Source organism: Acipenser ruthenus, unplaced genomic scaffold (assembly GCF_902713425.1).
Source record: "Acipenser ruthenus unplaced genomic scaffold, fAciRut3.2 maternal haplotype, whole genome shotgun sequence".
Lineage (NCBI taxonomy): Eukaryota > Metazoa > Chordata > Actinopteri > Acipenseriformes > Acipenseridae > Acipenser > Acipenser ruthenus.
In genome coordinates this window covers 249,484-263,569 of record NW_026707395.1, presented here as the reverse complement: position 1 = coordinate 263,569, position 14,086 = coordinate 249,484, and the positions used below count along the sequence as shown (strand labels likewise).

General features: G+C 43.5%; 46 non-coding genes and 15 pseudogenes across 46 annotated transcripts; all 61 read left to right on the top strand.

Moving 5' to 3' along the window:
* The first annotated feature begins 96 nt into the window (after nt 1–96).
* Nucleotides 97–205, top strand: LOC131726693 (5S ribosomal RNA; annotated as a pseudogene).
* A 100-nt stretch (nt 206–305) lies between these two features.
* On the top strand, nt 306–424 carry LOC131725662 (5S ribosomal RNA). Its single transcript, XR_009320841.1, has one exon. It is a non-coding gene; the product is annotated as a 5S ribosomal RNA (ribosomal RNA).
* Nucleotides 425–784: 360 nt separating this feature from the next.
* LOC131725661 (5S ribosomal RNA) lies at nt 785–903 on the top strand. The gene has a single exon (XR_009320840.1). It is a non-coding gene; the product is annotated as a 5S ribosomal RNA (ribosomal RNA).
* A 114-nt stretch (nt 904–1,017) lies between these two features.
* LOC131725659 (5S ribosomal RNA) lies at nt 1,018–1,136 on the top strand. Its single transcript, XR_009320838.1, has one exon. It is a non-coding gene; the product is annotated as a 5S ribosomal RNA (ribosomal RNA).
* Nucleotides 1,137–1,236: 100 nt separating this feature from the next.
* On the top strand, nt 1,237–1,355 carry LOC131726171 (5S ribosomal RNA). Its single transcript, XR_009321353.1, has one exon. It is a non-coding gene; the product is annotated as a 5S ribosomal RNA (ribosomal RNA).
* Nucleotides 1,356–1,471: 116 nt separating this feature from the next.
* LOC131726691 (5S ribosomal RNA) lies at nt 1,472–1,580 on the top strand (annotated as a pseudogene).
* A 100-nt stretch (nt 1,581–1,680) lies between these two features.
* On the top strand, nt 1,681–1,789 carry LOC131726690 (5S ribosomal RNA; annotated as a pseudogene).
* Nucleotides 1,790–1,903: 114 nt separating this feature from the next.
* On the top strand, nt 1,904–2,012 carry LOC131726689 (5S ribosomal RNA; annotated as a pseudogene).
* Nucleotides 2,013–2,126: 114 nt separating this feature from the next.
* Nucleotides 2,127–2,245, top strand: LOC131725658 (5S ribosomal RNA). The gene has a single exon (XR_009320837.1). It is a non-coding gene; the product is annotated as a 5S ribosomal RNA (ribosomal RNA).
* Nucleotides 2,246–2,359: 114 nt separating this feature from the next.
* Nucleotides 2,360–2,478, top strand: LOC131725657 (5S ribosomal RNA). Its single transcript, XR_009320836.1, has one exon. It is a non-coding gene; the product is annotated as a 5S ribosomal RNA (ribosomal RNA).
* A 100-nt stretch (nt 2,479–2,578) lies between these two features.
* On the top strand, nt 2,579–2,687 carry LOC131726688 (5S ribosomal RNA; annotated as a pseudogene).
* A 114-nt stretch (nt 2,688–2,801) lies between these two features.
* Nucleotides 2,802–2,910, top strand: LOC131726687 (5S ribosomal RNA; annotated as a pseudogene).
* A 114-nt stretch (nt 2,911–3,024) lies between these two features.
* Nucleotides 3,025–3,143, top strand: LOC131725656 (5S ribosomal RNA). The gene has a single exon (XR_009320835.1). It is a non-coding gene; the product is annotated as a 5S ribosomal RNA (ribosomal RNA).
* Nucleotides 3,144–3,257: 114 nt separating this feature from the next.
* Nucleotides 3,258–3,366, top strand: LOC131726686 (5S ribosomal RNA; annotated as a pseudogene).
* A 114-nt stretch (nt 3,367–3,480) lies between these two features.
* On the top strand, nt 3,481–3,589 carry LOC131726685 (5S ribosomal RNA; annotated as a pseudogene).
* Nucleotides 3,590–3,703: 114 nt separating this feature from the next.
* On the top strand, nt 3,704–3,821 carry LOC131726449 (5S ribosomal RNA). The gene has a single exon (XR_009321638.1). It is a non-coding gene; the product is annotated as a 5S ribosomal RNA (ribosomal RNA).
* Nucleotides 3,822–3,935: 114 nt separating this feature from the next.
* LOC131725655 (5S ribosomal RNA) lies at nt 3,936–4,054 on the top strand. The gene has a single exon (XR_009320834.1). It is a non-coding gene; the product is annotated as a 5S ribosomal RNA (ribosomal RNA).
* A 100-nt stretch (nt 4,055–4,154) lies between these two features.
* LOC131726170 (5S ribosomal RNA) lies at nt 4,155–4,273 on the top strand. The gene has a single exon (XR_009321352.1). It is a non-coding gene; the product is annotated as a 5S ribosomal RNA (ribosomal RNA).
* A 100-nt stretch (nt 4,274–4,373) lies between these two features.
* LOC131726169 (5S ribosomal RNA) lies at nt 4,374–4,492 on the top strand. The gene has a single exon (XR_009321351.1). It is a non-coding gene; the product is annotated as a 5S ribosomal RNA (ribosomal RNA).
* A 100-nt stretch (nt 4,493–4,592) lies between these two features.
* LOC131725653 (5S ribosomal RNA) lies at nt 4,593–4,711 on the top strand. Its single transcript, XR_009320832.1, has one exon. It is a non-coding gene; the product is annotated as a 5S ribosomal RNA (ribosomal RNA).
* A 114-nt stretch (nt 4,712–4,825) lies between these two features.
* On the top strand, nt 4,826–4,944 carry LOC131725652 (5S ribosomal RNA). The gene has a single exon (XR_009320831.1). It is a non-coding gene; the product is annotated as a 5S ribosomal RNA (ribosomal RNA).
* Nucleotides 4,945–5,044: 100 nt separating this feature from the next.
* LOC131725651 (5S ribosomal RNA) lies at nt 5,045–5,163 on the top strand. The gene has a single exon (XR_009320830.1). It is a non-coding gene; the product is annotated as a 5S ribosomal RNA (ribosomal RNA).
* A 114-nt stretch (nt 5,164–5,277) lies between these two features.
* Nucleotides 5,278–5,396, top strand: LOC131725650 (5S ribosomal RNA). Its single transcript, XR_009320829.1, has one exon. It is a non-coding gene; the product is annotated as a 5S ribosomal RNA (ribosomal RNA).
* A 100-nt stretch (nt 5,397–5,496) lies between these two features.
* On the top strand, nt 5,497–5,615 carry LOC131725649 (5S ribosomal RNA). Its single transcript, XR_009320828.1, has one exon. It is a non-coding gene; the product is annotated as a 5S ribosomal RNA (ribosomal RNA).
* Nucleotides 5,616–5,729: 114 nt separating this feature from the next.
* LOC131726475 (5S ribosomal RNA) lies at nt 5,730–5,847 on the top strand (annotated as a pseudogene).
* Nucleotides 5,848–5,961: 114 nt separating this feature from the next.
* Nucleotides 5,962–6,080, top strand: LOC131725648 (5S ribosomal RNA). The gene has a single exon (XR_009320827.1). It is a non-coding gene; the product is annotated as a 5S ribosomal RNA (ribosomal RNA).
* A 114-nt stretch (nt 6,081–6,194) lies between these two features.
* Nucleotides 6,195–6,313, top strand: LOC131725647 (5S ribosomal RNA). Its single transcript, XR_009320826.1, has one exon. It is a non-coding gene; the product is annotated as a 5S ribosomal RNA (ribosomal RNA).
* Nucleotides 6,314–6,413: 100 nt separating this feature from the next.
* Nucleotides 6,414–6,522, top strand: LOC131726684 (5S ribosomal RNA; annotated as a pseudogene).
* Nucleotides 6,523–6,622: 100 nt separating this feature from the next.
* LOC131726454 (5S ribosomal RNA) lies at nt 6,623–6,742 on the top strand (annotated as a pseudogene).
* A 114-nt stretch (nt 6,743–6,856) lies between these two features.
* Nucleotides 6,857–6,975, top strand: LOC131725646 (5S ribosomal RNA). The gene has a single exon (XR_009320825.1). It is a non-coding gene; the product is annotated as a 5S ribosomal RNA (ribosomal RNA).
* A 114-nt stretch (nt 6,976–7,089) lies between these two features.
* On the top strand, nt 7,090–7,208 carry LOC131725645 (5S ribosomal RNA). The gene has a single exon (XR_009320824.1). It is a non-coding gene; the product is annotated as a 5S ribosomal RNA (ribosomal RNA).
* A 114-nt stretch (nt 7,209–7,322) lies between these two features.
* Nucleotides 7,323–7,441, top strand: LOC131725644 (5S ribosomal RNA). Its single transcript, XR_009320823.1, has one exon. It is a non-coding gene; the product is annotated as a 5S ribosomal RNA (ribosomal RNA).
* A 101-nt stretch (nt 7,442–7,542) lies between these two features.
* LOC131725642 (5S ribosomal RNA) lies at nt 7,543–7,661 on the top strand. The gene has a single exon (XR_009320821.1). It is a non-coding gene; the product is annotated as a 5S ribosomal RNA (ribosomal RNA).
* Nucleotides 7,662–7,775: 114 nt separating this feature from the next.
* On the top strand, nt 7,776–7,894 carry LOC131725641 (5S ribosomal RNA). Its single transcript, XR_009320820.1, has one exon. It is a non-coding gene; the product is annotated as a 5S ribosomal RNA (ribosomal RNA).
* Nucleotides 7,895–8,008: 114 nt separating this feature from the next.
* LOC131725640 (5S ribosomal RNA) lies at nt 8,009–8,127 on the top strand. Its single transcript, XR_009320819.1, has one exon. It is a non-coding gene; the product is annotated as a 5S ribosomal RNA (ribosomal RNA).
* Nucleotides 8,128–8,241: 114 nt separating this feature from the next.
* LOC131726168 (5S ribosomal RNA) lies at nt 8,242–8,360 on the top strand. Its single transcript, XR_009321350.1, has one exon. It is a non-coding gene; the product is annotated as a 5S ribosomal RNA (ribosomal RNA).
* Nucleotides 8,361–8,460: 100 nt separating this feature from the next.
* Nucleotides 8,461–8,569, top strand: LOC131726683 (5S ribosomal RNA; annotated as a pseudogene).
* A 100-nt stretch (nt 8,570–8,669) lies between these two features.
* LOC131725639 (5S ribosomal RNA) lies at nt 8,670–8,788 on the top strand. Its single transcript, XR_009320818.1, has one exon. It is a non-coding gene; the product is annotated as a 5S ribosomal RNA (ribosomal RNA).
* A 114-nt stretch (nt 8,789–8,902) lies between these two features.
* On the top strand, nt 8,903–9,021 carry LOC131725638 (5S ribosomal RNA). The gene has a single exon (XR_009320817.1). It is a non-coding gene; the product is annotated as a 5S ribosomal RNA (ribosomal RNA).
* A 100-nt stretch (nt 9,022–9,121) lies between these two features.
* Nucleotides 9,122–9,240, top strand: LOC131725637 (5S ribosomal RNA). The gene has a single exon (XR_009320816.1). It is a non-coding gene; the product is annotated as a 5S ribosomal RNA (ribosomal RNA).
* Nucleotides 9,241–9,354: 114 nt separating this feature from the next.
* LOC131726682 (5S ribosomal RNA) lies at nt 9,355–9,463 on the top strand (annotated as a pseudogene).
* Nucleotides 9,464–9,564: 101 nt separating this feature from the next.
* On the top strand, nt 9,565–9,683 carry LOC131725636 (5S ribosomal RNA). Its single transcript, XR_009320815.1, has one exon. It is a non-coding gene; the product is annotated as a 5S ribosomal RNA (ribosomal RNA).
* A 100-nt stretch (nt 9,684–9,783) lies between these two features.
* Nucleotides 9,784–9,902, top strand: LOC131725635 (5S ribosomal RNA). Its single transcript, XR_009320814.1, has one exon. It is a non-coding gene; the product is annotated as a 5S ribosomal RNA (ribosomal RNA).
* A 114-nt stretch (nt 9,903–10,016) lies between these two features.
* On the top strand, nt 10,017–10,135 carry LOC131725634 (5S ribosomal RNA). Its single transcript, XR_009320813.1, has one exon. It is a non-coding gene; the product is annotated as a 5S ribosomal RNA (ribosomal RNA).
* Nucleotides 10,136–10,249: 114 nt separating this feature from the next.
* On the top strand, nt 10,250–10,368 carry LOC131726343 (5S ribosomal RNA). The gene has a single exon (XR_009321529.1). It is a non-coding gene; the product is annotated as a 5S ribosomal RNA (ribosomal RNA).
* Nucleotides 10,369–10,468: 100 nt separating this feature from the next.
* LOC131726166 (5S ribosomal RNA) lies at nt 10,469–10,587 on the top strand. Its single transcript, XR_009321348.1, has one exon. It is a non-coding gene; the product is annotated as a 5S ribosomal RNA (ribosomal RNA).
* Nucleotides 10,588–10,687: 100 nt separating this feature from the next.
* LOC131725633 (5S ribosomal RNA) lies at nt 10,688–10,806 on the top strand. The gene has a single exon (XR_009320812.1). It is a non-coding gene; the product is annotated as a 5S ribosomal RNA (ribosomal RNA).
* Nucleotides 10,807–10,920: 114 nt separating this feature from the next.
* LOC131725631 (5S ribosomal RNA) lies at nt 10,921–11,039 on the top strand. Its single transcript, XR_009320810.1, has one exon. It is a non-coding gene; the product is annotated as a 5S ribosomal RNA (ribosomal RNA).
* Nucleotides 11,040–11,153: 114 nt separating this feature from the next.
* On the top strand, nt 11,154–11,272 carry LOC131725630 (5S ribosomal RNA). Its single transcript, XR_009320809.1, has one exon. It is a non-coding gene; the product is annotated as a 5S ribosomal RNA (ribosomal RNA).
* A 114-nt stretch (nt 11,273–11,386) lies between these two features.
* LOC131726291 (5S ribosomal RNA) lies at nt 11,387–11,505 on the top strand. The gene has a single exon (XR_009321477.1). It is a non-coding gene; the product is annotated as a 5S ribosomal RNA (ribosomal RNA).
* A 114-nt stretch (nt 11,506–11,619) lies between these two features.
* LOC131725629 (5S ribosomal RNA) lies at nt 11,620–11,738 on the top strand. Its single transcript, XR_009320808.1, has one exon. It is a non-coding gene; the product is annotated as a 5S ribosomal RNA (ribosomal RNA).
* Nucleotides 11,739–11,838: 100 nt separating this feature from the next.
* LOC131726208 (5S ribosomal RNA) lies at nt 11,839–11,957 on the top strand. The gene has a single exon (XR_009321391.1). It is a non-coding gene; the product is annotated as a 5S ribosomal RNA (ribosomal RNA).
* Nucleotides 11,958–12,057: 100 nt separating this feature from the next.
* On the top strand, nt 12,058–12,176 carry LOC131726148 (5S ribosomal RNA). The gene has a single exon (XR_009321331.1). It is a non-coding gene; the product is annotated as a 5S ribosomal RNA (ribosomal RNA).
* Nucleotides 12,177–12,290: 114 nt separating this feature from the next.
* On the top strand, nt 12,291–12,409 carry LOC131725628 (5S ribosomal RNA). The gene has a single exon (XR_009320807.1). It is a non-coding gene; the product is annotated as a 5S ribosomal RNA (ribosomal RNA).
* A 114-nt stretch (nt 12,410–12,523) lies between these two features.
* Nucleotides 12,524–12,642, top strand: LOC131725627 (5S ribosomal RNA). Its single transcript, XR_009320806.1, has one exon. It is a non-coding gene; the product is annotated as a 5S ribosomal RNA (ribosomal RNA).
* Nucleotides 12,643–12,756: 114 nt separating this feature from the next.
* Nucleotides 12,757–12,875, top strand: LOC131725626 (5S ribosomal RNA). The gene has a single exon (XR_009320805.1). It is a non-coding gene; the product is annotated as a 5S ribosomal RNA (ribosomal RNA).
* A 114-nt stretch (nt 12,876–12,989) lies between these two features.
* On the top strand, nt 12,990–13,108 carry LOC131725625 (5S ribosomal RNA). The gene has a single exon (XR_009320804.1). It is a non-coding gene; the product is annotated as a 5S ribosomal RNA (ribosomal RNA).
* Nucleotides 13,109–13,222: 114 nt separating this feature from the next.
* LOC131726680 (5S ribosomal RNA) lies at nt 13,223–13,331 on the top strand (annotated as a pseudogene).
* A 100-nt stretch (nt 13,332–13,431) lies between these two features.
* On the top strand, nt 13,432–13,540 carry LOC131726824 (5S ribosomal RNA; annotated as a pseudogene).
* A 100-nt stretch (nt 13,541–13,640) lies between these two features.
* On the top strand, nt 13,641–13,759 carry LOC131725624 (5S ribosomal RNA). The gene has a single exon (XR_009320803.1). It is a non-coding gene; the product is annotated as a 5S ribosomal RNA (ribosomal RNA).
* Nucleotides 13,760–13,873: 114 nt separating this feature from the next.
* On the top strand, nt 13,874–13,992 carry LOC131725623 (5S ribosomal RNA). Its single transcript, XR_009320802.1, has one exon. It is a non-coding gene; the product is annotated as a 5S ribosomal RNA (ribosomal RNA).
* The last annotated feature ends 94 nt before the right edge of the window (nt 13,993–14,086 follow it).

The window sequence follows — 14,086 nt, the reverse complement described above, 5'->3', positions numbered from 1 at the left end:
ATTTTACAATTGAAATGTGTGGAGGACAAAAGCAAATTTTGGAGGAATCACCCCCAGCTCACTAAACATAAAAGTCATGAAAGCAGAACAGCAATCGCCTGCGGCCACACCACCTTGAATAAGCCTGATCTCAGAAGCTAAGCAATGTTGGGCTTGGTTAGTACTTGGATGGGAGACCACCTGGGAATATCAAGTGCTGCAGGCATTACATTTTACAATTGAAATGTGTGGAGGACAAAAGGAAATTTTGGAGGAATCACCCCCAGCTCACTAAACATAAAAGTCATGAAAGCAGAAATGCAATCGCCTGCGGCCACACCACCTTGAATAAGCCTGATCTCGTCTGATCTCAGAAGCTAAGCAATGTTGGGCTTGGTTAGTACTTGGATGGGAGACCACCTGGGAATATCAAGTGCTGCAGGCATTACATTTTTGTAATTACATTTTACAATTGAAATGTGTGGAGGACAAAAGGAAATTTTGGAGGAATCACCCCCAGCTCACTTATTATTATTATTATTTATTTCTTAGCAGACGCCCTTATCCAGGGCGACTTACAATTGTTACAAGATATCACATTATTTTTACATACAATTACCCATTATACAGTTGGGTTTTTACTGGCGCAATTTTAGGTAAAGTACCTTGCTCAAGGGTACAGCAGCAGTGTCCCCTACCAGGGATTGAACCCACAACCCTCCGGTCAAGAGTCCAGAGCGCTAACCACTATGCCACACTGCTGCATAAAAGTAAACATAAAAGTCATGAAAGCAGAAATGCAATCGCCTGCGGCCACACCACCTTGAATAAGCCTGATCTCGTCTGATCTCAGAAGCTAAGCAATGTTGGGCTTGGTTAGTACTTGGATGGGAGACCACCTGGGAATATCAAGTGCTGCAGGCATTACATTTTTGTAATTACATTTTACAATTGAAATGTGTGGAGGACAAAAGGAAATTTTGGAGGAATCACCCCCAGCTCACTAAACATAAAAGTCATGAAAGCAGAACAGCAATCGCCTGCGGCCACACCACCTTGAATAAGCCTGATCTCGTCTGATCTCAGAAGCTAAGCAATGTTGGGCTTGGTTAGTACTTGGATGGGAGACCACCTGGGAATATCAAGTGCTGCAGGCATTACATTTTACAATTGAAATGTGTGGAGGACAAAAGGAAATTTTGGAGGAATCACCCCCAGCTCACTAAACATAAAAGTCATGAAAGCAGAAATGCAATCGCCTGCGGCCACACCACCTTGACTAAGCCTGATCTCGTCTGATCTCAGAAGCTAAGCAATGTTGGGCTTGGTTAGTACTTGGATGGGAGACCACCTGGGAATATCAAGTGCTGCAGGCATTACATTTTTGTAATTACATTTTACAATTGAAATGTGTGGAGGGGACAAAAGGAAATTTTGGAGGAATCACCCCCAGCTCACTAAACATAAAAGTCATGAAAGCAGAACAGCAATCGCCTGCGGCCACACCACCTTGAATAAGCCTGATCTCAGAAGCTAAGCAATGTTGGGCTTGGTTAGTACTTGGATGGGAGACCACCTGGGAATATCAAGTGCTGCAGGCATTACATTTTACAATTGAAATGTGTGGAGGACAAAAGGAAATTTTGGAGGAATCACCCCCAGCTCACTAAACATAAAAGTCATGAAAGCAGAAATGCAATCGCCTGCGGCCACACCACCTTGAATAAGCCTGATCTCAGAAGCTAAGCAATGTTGGGCTTGGTTAGTACTTGGATGGGAGACCACCTGGGAATATCAAGTGCTGCAGGCATTACATTTTTGTAATTACATTTTACAATTGAAATGTGTGGAGGACAAAAGGAAATTTTGGAGGAATCACCCCCAGCTCACTAAACATAAAAGTCATGAAAGCAGAACAGCAATCGCCTGCGGCCACACCACCTTGAATAAGCCTGATCTCAGAAGCTAAGCAATGTTGGGCTTGGTTAGTACTTGGATGGGAGACCACCTGGGAATATCAAGTGCTGCAGGCATTACATTTTTGTAATTACATTTTACAATTGAAATGTGTGGAGGACAAAAGGAAATTTTGGAGGAATCACCCCCAGCTCACTAAACATAAAAGTCATGAAAGCAGAAATGCAATCGCCTGCGGCCACACCACCTTGAATAAGCCTGATCTCGTCTGATCTCAGAAGCTAAGCAATGTTGGGCTTGGTTAGTACTTGGATGGGAGACCACCTGGGAATATCAAGTGCTGCAGGCATTACATTTTTGTAATTACATTTTACAATTGAAATGTGTGGAGGACAAAAGGAAATTTTGGAGGAATCACCCCCAGCTCACTAAACATAAAAGTCATGAAAGCAGAAATGCAATCGCCTGCGGCCACACCACCTTGAATAAGCCTGATCTCGTCTGATCTCAGAAGCTAAGCAATGTTGGGCTTGGTTAGTACTTGGATGGGAGACCACCTGGGAATATCAAGTGCTGCAGGCATTACATTTTACAATTGAAATGTGTGGAGGACAAAAGGAAATTTTGGAGGAATCACCCCCAGCTCACTAAACATAAAAGTCATGAAAGCAGAACAGCAATCGCCTGCGGCCACACCACCTTGAATAAGCCTGATCTCAGAAGCTAAGCAATGTTGGGCTTGGTTAGTACTTGGATGGGAGACCACCTGGGAATATCAAGTGCTGCAGGCATTACATTTTTGTAATTACATTTTACAATTGAAATGTGTGGAGGACAAAAGGAAATTTTGGAGGAATCACCCCCAGCTCACTAAACATAAAAGTCATGAAAGCAGAACAGCAATCGCCTGCGGCCACACCACCTTGAATAAGCCTGATCTCAGAAGCTAAGCAATGTTGGGCTTGGTTAGTACTTGGATGGGAGACCACCTGGGAATATCAAGTGCTGCAGGCATTACATTTTTGTAATTACATTTTACAATTGAAATGTGTGGAGGACAAAAGGAAATTTTGGAGGAATCACCCCCAGCTCACTAAACATAAAAGTCATGAAAGCAGAAATGCAATCGCCTGCGGCCACACCACCTTGAATAAGCCTGATCTCGTCTGATCTCAGAAGCTAAGCAATGTTGGGCTTGGTTAGTACTTGGATGGGAGACCACCTGGGAATATCAAGTGCTGCAGGCATTACATTTTTGTAATTACATTTTACAATTGAAATGTGTGGAGGACAAAAGGAAATTTTGGAGGAATCACCCCCAGCTCACTAAACATAAAAGTCATGAAAGCAGAACAGCAATCGCCTGCGGCCACACCACCTTGAATAAGCCTGATCTCAGAAGCTAAGCAATGTTGGGCTTGGTTAGTACTTGGATGGGAGACCACCTGGGAATATCAAGTGCTGCAGGCATTACATTTTTGTAATTACATTTTACAATTGAAATGTGTGGAGGACAAAAGGAAATTTTGGAGGAATCACCCCCAGCTCACTAAACATAAAAGTCATGAAAGCAGAACAGCAATCGCCTGCGGCCACACCACCTTGAATAAGCCTGATCTCAGAAGCTAAGCAATGTTGGGCTTGGTTAGTACTTGGATGGGAGACCACCTGGGAATATCAAGTGCTGCAGGCATTACATTTTTGTAATTACATTTTACAATTGAAATGTGTGGAGGACAAAAGGAAATTTTGGAGGAATCACCCCCAGCTCACTAAACATAAAAGTCATGAAAGCAGAAATGCAATCGCCTGCGGCCACACCACCTTGAATAAGCTGATCTCGTCTGATCTCAGAAGCTAAGCAATGTTGGGCTTGGTTAGTACTTGGATGGGAGACCACCTGGGAATATCAAGTGCTGCAGGCATTACATTTTTGTAATTACATTTTACAATTGAAATGTGTGGAGGACAAAAGGAAATTTTGGAGGAATCACCCCCAGCTCACTAAACATAAAAGTCATGAAAGCAGAAATGCAATCGCCTGCGGCCACACCACCTTGAATAAGCCTGATCTCGTCTGATCTCAGAAGCTAAGCAATGTTGGGCTTGGTTAGTACTTGGATGGGAGACCACCTGGGAATATCAAGTGCTGCAGGCATTACATTTTACAATTGAAATGTGTGGAGGACAAAAGGAAATTTTGGAGGAATCACCCCCAGCTCACTAAACATAAAAGTCATGAAAGCAGAAATGCAATCGCCTGCGGCCACACCACCTTGACTAAGCCTGATCTCGTCTGATCTCAGAAGCTAAGCAATGTTGGGCTTGGTTAGTACTTGGATGGGAGACCACCTGGGAATATCAAGTGCTGCAGGCATTACATTTTACAATTGAAATGTGTGGAGGACAAAAGGAAATTTTGGAGGAATAACCCCCAGCTCACTAAACATAAAAGTCATGAAAGCAGAACAGCAATCGCCTGCGGCCACACCACCTTGACTAAGCCTGATCTCGTCTGATCTCAGAAGCTAAGCAATGTTGGGCTTGGTTAGTACTTGGATGGGAGACCACCTGGGAATATCAAGTGCTGCAGGCATTACATTTTACAATTGAAATGTGTGGAGGACAAAAGGAAATTTTGGAGGAATCACCCCCAGCTCACTAAACATAAAAGTCATGAAAGCAGAACAGCAATCGCCTGCGGCCACACCACCTTGAATAAGCCTGATCTCGTCTGATCTCAGAAGCTAAGCAATGTTGGGCTTGGTTAGTACTTGGATGGGAGACCACCTGGGAATATCAAGTGCTGCAGGCATTACATTTTTGTAATTACATTTTACAATTGAAATGTGTGGAGGACAAAAGGAAATTTTGGAGGAATCACCCCCAGCTCACTAAACATAAAAGTCATGAAAGCAGAAATGCAATCGCCTGCGGCCACACCACCTTGAATAAGCCTGATCTCGTCTGATCTCAGAAGCTAAGCAATGTTGGGCTTGGTTAGTACTTGGATGGGAGACCACCTGGGAATATCAAGTGCTGCAGGCATTACATTTTACAATTGAAATGTGTGGAGGACAAAAGGAAATTTTGGAGGAATCACCCCCAGCTCACTAAACATAAAAGTCATGAAAGCAGAAATGCAATCGCCTGCGGCCACACCACCTTGAATAAGCCTGATCTCGTCTGATCTCAGAAGCTAAGCAATGTTGGGCTTGGTTAGTACTTGGATGGGAGACCACCTGGGAATATCAAGTGCTGCAGGCATTACATTTTTGTAATTACATTTTACAATTGAAATGTGTGGAGGACAAAAGGAAATTTTGGAGGAATCACCCCCAGCTCACTAAACATAAAAGTCATGAAAGCAGAAATGCAATCGCCTGCGGCCACACCACCTTGAATAAGCCTGATCTCGTCTGATCTCAGAAGCTAAGCAATGTTGGGCTTGGTTAGTACTTGGATGGGAGACCACCTGGGAATATCAAGTGCTGCAGGCATTACATTTTACAATTGAAATGTGTGGAGGACAAAAGGAAATTTTGGAGGAATCACCCCCAGCTCACTAAACATAAAAGTCATGAAAGCAGAAATGCAATCGCCTGCGGCCACACCACCTTGAATAAGCCTGATCTCGTCTGATCTCAGAAGCTAAGCAATGTTGGGCTTGGTTAGTACTTGGATGGGAGACCACCTGGGAATATCAAGTGCTGCAGGCATTACATTTTTGTAATTACATTTTACAATTGAAATGTGTGGAGGACAAAAGGAAATTTTGGAGGAATCACCCCCAGCTCACTAAACATAAAAGTCATGAAAGCAGAAATGCAATCGCCTGCGGCCACACCACCTTGAATAAGCCTGATCTCGTCTGATCTCAGAAGCTAAGCAATGTTGGCTTGGTTAGTACTTGGATGGGAGACCACCTGGGAATATCAAGTGCTGCAGGCATTACATTTTTGTAATTACATTTTACAATTGAAATGTGTGGAGGACAAAAGGAAATTTTGGAGGAATCACCCCCAGCTCACTAAACATAAAAGTCATGAAAGCAGAAATGCAATCGCCTGCGGCCACACCACCTTGAATAAGCCTGATCTCGTCTGATCTCAGAAGCTAAGCAATGTTGGGCTTGGTTAGTACTTGGATGGGAGACCACCTGGGAATATCAAGTGCTGCAGGCATTACATTTTTGTAATTACATTTTACAATTGAAATGTGTGGAGGACAAAAGGAAATTTTGGAGGAATCACCCCCAGCTCACTAAACATAAAAGTCATGAAAGCAGAAATGCAATCGCCTGCGGCCACACCACCTTGAATAAGCCTGATCTCGTCTGATCTCAGAAGCTAAGCAATGTTGGGCTTGGTTAGTACTTGGATGGGAGACCACCTGGGAATATCAAGTGCTGCAGGCATTACATTTTACAATTGAAATGTGTGGAGGACAAAAGGAAATTTTGGAGGAATCACCCCCAGCTCACTAAACATAAAAGTCATGAAAGCAGAAATGCAATCGCCTGCGGCCACACCACCTTGAATAAGCCTGATCTCAGAAGCTAAGCAATGTTGGGCTTGGTTAGTACTTGGATGGGAGACCACCTGGGAATATCAAGTGCTGCAGGCATTACATTTTACAATTGAAATGTGTGGAGGACAAAAGGAAATTTTGGAGGAATCACCCCCAGCTCACTAAACATAAAAGTCATGAAAGCAGAAATGCAATCGCCTGCGGCCACACCACCTTGAATAAGCCTGATCTCGTCTGATCTCAGAAGCTAAGCAATGTTGGGCTTGGTTAGTACTTGGATGGGAGGACCACCTGGGAATATCAAGTGCTGCAGGCATTACATTTTTGTAATTACATTTTACAATTGAAATGTGTGGAGGACAAAAGGAAATTTTGGAGGAATCACCCCCAGCTCACTAAACATAAAAGTCATGAAAGCAGAAATGCAATCGCCTGCGGCCACACCACCTTGAATAAGCCTGATCTCGTCTGATCTCAGAAGCTAAGCAATGTTGGGCTTGGTTAGTACTTGGATGGGAGACCACCTGGGAATATCAAGTGCTGCAGGCATTACATTTTTGTAATTACATTTTACAATTGAAATGTGTGGAGGACAAAAGGAAATTTTGGAGGAATCACCCCCAGCTCACTAAACATAAAAGTCATGAAAGCAGAAATGCAATCGCCTGCGGCCACACCACCTTGAATAAGCCTGATCTCGTCTGATCTCAGAAGCTAAGCAATGTTGGGCTTGGTTAGTACTTGGATGGGAGACCACCTGGGAATATCAAGTGCTGCAGGCATTACATTTTTGTAATTACATTTTACAATTGAAATGTGTGGAGGACAAAAGGAAATTTTGGAGGAATCACCCCCAGCTCACTAAACATAAAAGTCATGAAAGCAGAAATGCAATCGCCTGCGGCCACACCACCTTGAATAAGCCTGATCTCGTCTGATCTCAGAAGCTAAGCAATGTTGGGCTTGGTTAGTACTTGGATGGGAGACCACCTGGGAATATCAAGTGCTGCAGGCATTACATTTTTGTAATTGAAATGTGTGGAGGACAAAAGGAAATTTTGGAGGAATCACCCCCAGCTCACTAAACATAAAAGTCATGAAAGCAGAAATGCAATCGCCTGCGGCCACACCACCTTGAATAAGCCTGATCTCGTCTGATCTCAGAAGCTAAGCAATGTTGGGCTTGGTTAGTACTTGGATGGGAGACCACCTGGGAATATCAAGTGCTGCAGGCATTACATTTTTGTAATTACATTTTACAATTGAAATGTGTGGAGGACAAAAGGAAATTTTGGAGGAATCACCCCCAGCTCACTAAACATAAAAGTCATGAAAGCAGAAATGCAATCGCCTGCGGCCACACCACCTTGAATAAGCCTGATCTCGTCTGATCTCAGAAGCTAAGCAATGTTGGGCTTGGTTAGTACTTGGATGGGAGACCACCTGGGAATATCAAGTGCTGCAGGCATTACATTTTTGTAATTACATTTTACAATTGAAATGTGTGGAGGACAAAAGGAAATTTTGGAGGAATCACCCCCAGCTCACTAAACATAAAAGTCATGAAAGCAGAAATGCAATCGCCTGCGGCCACACCACCTTGAATAAGCCTGATCTCGTCTGATCTCAGAAGCTAAGCAATGTTGGGCTTGGTTAGTACTTGGATGGGAGACCACCTGGGAATATCAAGTGCTGCAGGCATTACATTTTTGTAATTACATTTTACAATTGAAATGTGTGGAGGACAAAAGGAAATTTTGGAGGAATCACCCCCAGCTCACTAAACATAAAAGTCATGAAAGCAGAAATGCAATCGCCTGCGGCCACACCACCTTGACTAAGCCTGATCTCGTCTGATCTCAGAAGCTAAGCAATGTTGGGCTTGGTTAGTACTTGGATGGGAGACCACCTGGGAATATCAAGTGCTGCAGGCATTACATTTTACAATTGAAATGTGTGGAGGACAAAAGGAAATTTTGGAGGAATCACCCCCAGCTCACTAAACATAAAAGTCATGAAAGCAGAAATGCAATCGCCTGCGGCCACACCACCTTGAATAAGCCTGATCTCAGAAGCTAAGCAATGTTGGGCTTGGTTAGTACTTGGATGGGAGACCACCTGGGAATATCAAGTGCTGCAGGCATTACATTTTACAATTGAAATGTGTGGAGGACAAAAGGAAATTTTGGAGGAATCACCCCCAGCTCACTAAACATAAAAGTCATGAAAGCAGAACAGCAATCGCCTGCGGCCACACCACCTTGAATAAGCCTGATCTCGTCTGATCTCAGAAGCTAAGCAATGTTGGGCTTGGTTAGTACTTGGATGGGAGACCACCTGGGAATATCAAGTGCTGCAGGCATTACATTTTTGTAATTACATTTTACAATTGAAATGTGTGGAGGACAAAAGGAAATTTTGGAGGAATCACCCCCAGCTCACTAAACATAAAAGTCATGAAAGCAGAAATGCAATCGCCTGCGGCCACACCACCTTGAATAAGCCTGATCTCGTCTGATCTCAGAAGCTAAGCAATGTTGGGCTTGGTTAGTACTTGGATGGGAGACCACCTGGGAATATCAAGTGCTGCAGGCATTACATTTTACAATTGAAATGTGTGGAGGACAAAAGGAAATTTTGGAGGAATCACCCCCAGCTCACTAAACATAAAAGTCATGAAAGCAGAAATGCAATCGCCTGCGGCCACACCACCTTGAATAAGCCTGATCTCGTCTGATCTCAGAAGCTAAGCAATGTTGGGCTTGGTTAGTACTTGGATGGGAGACCACCTGGGAATATCAAGTGCTGCAGGCATTACATTTTTGTAATTACATTTTACAATTGAAATGTGTGGAGGACAAAAGGAAATTTTGGAGGAATCACCCCCAGCTCACTAAACATAAAAGTCATGAAAGCAGAAATGCAATCGCCTGCGGCCACACCACCTTGAATAAGCCTGATCTCAGAAGCTAAGCAATGTTGGGCTTGGTTAGTACTTGGATGGGAGACCACCTGGGAATATCAAGTGCTGCAGGCATTACATTTTACAATTGAAATGTGTGGAGGACAAAAGGAAATTTTGGAGGAATCACCCCCCAGCTCACTAAACATAAAAGTCATGAAAGCAGAAATGCAATCGCCTGCGGCCACACCACCTTGAATAAGCCTGATCTCGTCTGATCTCAGAAGCTAAGCAATGTTGGGCTTGGTTAGTACTTGGATGGGAGACCACCTGGGAATATCAAGTGCTGCAGGCATTACATTTTACAATTGAAATGTGTGGAGGACAAAAGGAAATTTTGGAGGAATCACCCCCAGCTCACTAAACATAAAAGTCATGAAAGCAGAAATGCAATCGCCTGCGGCCACACCACCTTGAATAAGCCTGATCTCGTCTGATCTCAGAAGCTAAGCAATGTTGGGCTTGGTTAGTACTTGGATGGGAGACCACCTGGGAATATCAAGTGCTGCAGGCATTACATTTTTGTAATTACATTTTACAATTGAAATGTGTGGAGGACAAAAGGAAATTTTGGAGGAATCACCCCCAGCTCACTAAACATAAAAGTCATGAAAGCAGAAATGCAATCGCCTGCGGCCACACCACCTTGAATAAGCCTGATCTCGTCTGATCTCAGAAGCTAAGCAATGTTGGGCTTGGTTAGTACTTGGATGGGAGACCACCTGGGAATATCAAGTGCTGCAGGCATTACATTTTTGTAATTACATTTTACAATTGAAATGTGTGGAGGACAAAAGGAAATTTTGGAGGAATCACCCCCAGCTCACTAAACATAAAAGTCATGAAAGCAGAAATGCAATCGCCTGCGGCCACACCACCTTGAATAAGCCTGATCTTGTCTGATCTCAGAAGCTAAGCAATGTTGGGCTTGGTTAGTACTTGGATGGGAGACCACCTGGGAATATCAAGTGCTGCAGGCATTACATTTTACAATTGAAATGTGTGGAGGACAAAAGGAAATTTTGGAGTAATCACCCCCAGCTCACTAAACATAAAAGTCATGAAAGCAGAAATGCAATCGCCTGCGGCCACACCACCTTGACTAAGCCTGATCTCGTCTGATCTCAGAAGCTAAGCAATGTTGGGCTTGGTTAGTACTTGGATGGGAGACCACCTGGGAATATCAAGTGCTGCAGGCATTACATTTTACAATTGAAATGTGTGGAGGACAAAAGGAAATTTTGGAGGAATCACCCCCAGCTCACTAAACATAAAAGTCATGAAAGCAGAAATGCAATCGCCTGCGGCCACACCACCTTGAATAAGCCTGATCTCGTCTGATCTCAGAAGCTAAGCAATGTTGGGCTTGGTTAGTACTTGGATGGGAGACCACCTGGGAATATCAAGTGCTGCAGGCATTACATTTTTGTAATTACATTTTACAATTGAAATGTGTGGTGGACAAAAGGAAATTTTGGAGGAATCACCCCCAGCTCACTAAACATAAAAGTCATGAAAGCAGAAATGCAATCGCCTGCGGCCACACCACCTTGAATAAGCCTGATCTCGTCTGATCTCAGAAGCTAAGCAATGTTGGGCTTGGTTAGTACTTGGATGGGAGACCACCTGGGAATATCAAGTGCTGCAGGCATTACATTTTTGTAATTACATTTTACAATTGAAATGTGTGGAGGACAAAAGGAAATTTTGGAGGAATCACCCCCAGCTCACTAAACATAAAAGTCATGAAAGCAGAAATGCAATCGCCTGCGGCCACACCACCTTGAATAAGCCTGATCTCGTCTGATCTCAGAAGCTAAGCAATGTTGGGCTTGGTTAGTACTTGGATGGGAGACCACCTGGGAATATCAAGTGCTGCAGGCATTACATTTTTGTAATTACATTTTACAATTGAAATGTGTGGAGGACAAAAGGAAATTTTGGAGGAATCACCCCCAGCTCACTAAACATAAAAGTCATGAAAGCAGAAATGCAATCGCCTGCGGCCACACCACCTTGAATAAGCCTGATCTCGTCTGATCTCAGAAGCTAAGCAATGTTGGGCTTGGTTAGTACTTGGATGGGAGACCACCTGGGAATATCAAGTGCTACAGGCATTACATTTTTGTAATTACATTTTACAATTGAAATGTGTGGAGGACAAAAGGAAATTTTGGAGGAATCACCCCCAGCTCACTAAACATAAAAGTCATGAAAGCAGAAATGCAATCGCCTGCGGCCACACCACCTTGAATAAGCCTGATCTCGTCTGATCTCAGAAGCTAAGCAATGTTGGGCTTGGTTAGTACTTGGATGGGAGACCACCTGGGAATATCAAGTGCTGCAGGCATTACATTTTACAATTGAAATGTGTGGAGGACAAAAGGAAATTTTGGAGGAATCACCCCCAGCTCACTAAACATAAAAGTCATGAAAGCAGAAATGCAACCACCTGCGGCCACACCACCTTGAATAAGCCTGATCTCGTCTGATCTCAGAAGCTAAGCAATGTTGGGCTTGGTTAGTACTTGGATGGGAGACCACCTGGGAATATCAAGTGCTGCAGGCATTACATTTTACAATTGAAATGTGTGGAGGACAAAAGGAAATTTTGGAGGAATCACCCCCAGCTCACTAAACATAAAAGTCATGAAAGCAGAACTGCAATCGCCTGCGGCCACACCACCTTGAATAAGCCTGATCTCGTCTGATCTCAGAAGCTAAGCAATGTTGGGCTTGGTTAGTACTTGGTTGGGAGACCACCTGGGAATATCAAGTGCTGCAGGCATTACATTTTTGTAATTACATTTTACAATTGAAATGTGTGGAGGACAAAAGGAAATTTTGGAGGAATCACCCCCAGCTCACTAAACATAAAAGTCATGAAAGCAGAAATGCAATCGCCTGCGGCCACACCACCTTGAATAAGCCTGATCTCGTCTGATCTCAGAAGCTAAGCAATGTTGGGCTTGGTTAGTACTTGGATGGGAGACCACCTGGGAATATCAAGTGCTGCAGGCATTACATTTTTGTAATTACATTTTACAATTGAAATGTGTGGAGGACAAAAGGAAATTTTGGCGGAATCACCCCCAGCTCACTAAACATAAAAGTCATGAAAGCAGAAATGCAATTGCCTGCGGCCACACCACCTTGAATAAGCCTGATCTCGTCTGATCTCAGAAGCTAAGCAATGTTGGGCTTGGTTAGTACTTGGATGGGAGACCACCTGGGAATATCAAGTGCTGCAGGCATTACATTTTTGTAATTACATTTTACAATTGAAATGTGTGGAGGACAAAAGGAAATTTTGGAGGAATCACCCCCAGCTCACTAAACATAAAAGTCATGAAAGCAGAAATGCAATCGCCTGCGGCCACACCACCTTGAATAAGCCTGATCTCGTCTGATCTCAGAAGCTAAGCAATGTTGGGCTTGGTTAGTACTTGGATGGGAGACCACCTGGGAATATCAAGTGCTGCAGGCATTACATTTTTGTAATTACATTTTACAATTGAAATGTGTGGAGGACAAAAGGAAATTTTGGAGGAATCACCCCCAGCTCACTAAACATAAAAGTCATGAAAGCAGAACAGCAATCGCCTGCGGCCACACCACCTTGAATAAGCCTGATCTCGTCTGATCTCAGAAGCTAAGCAATGTTGGGCTTGGTTAGTACTTGGATGGGAGACCACCTGGGAATATCAAGTGCTGCAGGCATTACATTTTTGTAATTACATTTTACAATTGAAATGTGTGGAGGACAAAAGGAAATTTTGGAGGAATCACCCCCAGCTCACTAAACATAAAAGTCATGAAAGCAGAAATGCAATCGCCTGCGGCCACACCACCTTGAATAAGCCTGATCTCAGAAGCTAAGCAATGTTGGGCTTGGTTAGTACTTGGATGGGAGACCACCTGGGAATATCAAGTGCTGCAGGCATTACATTTTACAATTGAAATGTGTGGAGGACAAAAGGAAATTTTGGAGGAATCACCCCCAGCTCACTAAACATAAAAGTCATGAAAGCAGAAATGCAATCGCCTGCGGCCACACCACCTTGAATAAGCCTGATCTCAAAAGCTAAGCAATGTTGGGCTTGGTTAGTACTTGGATGGGAGACCACCTGGGAATATCAAGTGCTGCAGGCATTACATTTTACAATTGAAATGTGTGGAGGACAAAAGGAAATTTTGGAGGAATCACCCCCAGCTCACTAAACATAAAAGTCATGAAAGCAGAAATGCAATCGCCTGCGGCCACACCACCTTGAATAAGCCTGATCTCGTCTGATCTCAGAAGCTAAGCAATGTTGGGCTTGGTTAGTACTTGGATGGGAGACCACCTGGGAATATCAAGTGCTGCAGGCATTACATTTTTGTAATTACATTTTACAATTGAAATGTGTGGAGGACAAAAGGAAATTTTGGAGGAATCACCCCCAGCTCACTAAACATAAAAGTCATGAAAGCAGAAATGCAATCGCCTGCGGCCACACCACCTTGAATAAGCCTGATCTCGTCTGATCTCAGAAGCTAAGCAATGTTGGGCTTGGTTAGTACTTGGATGGGAGACCACCTGGGAATATCAAGTGCTGCAGGCATTACATTTTTGTAATTACATTTTACAATTGAAATGTGTGGAGGACAAAAGGAAATTTTGGAGGAATCACCCCCAGCTCACTAAACATAAAAGTC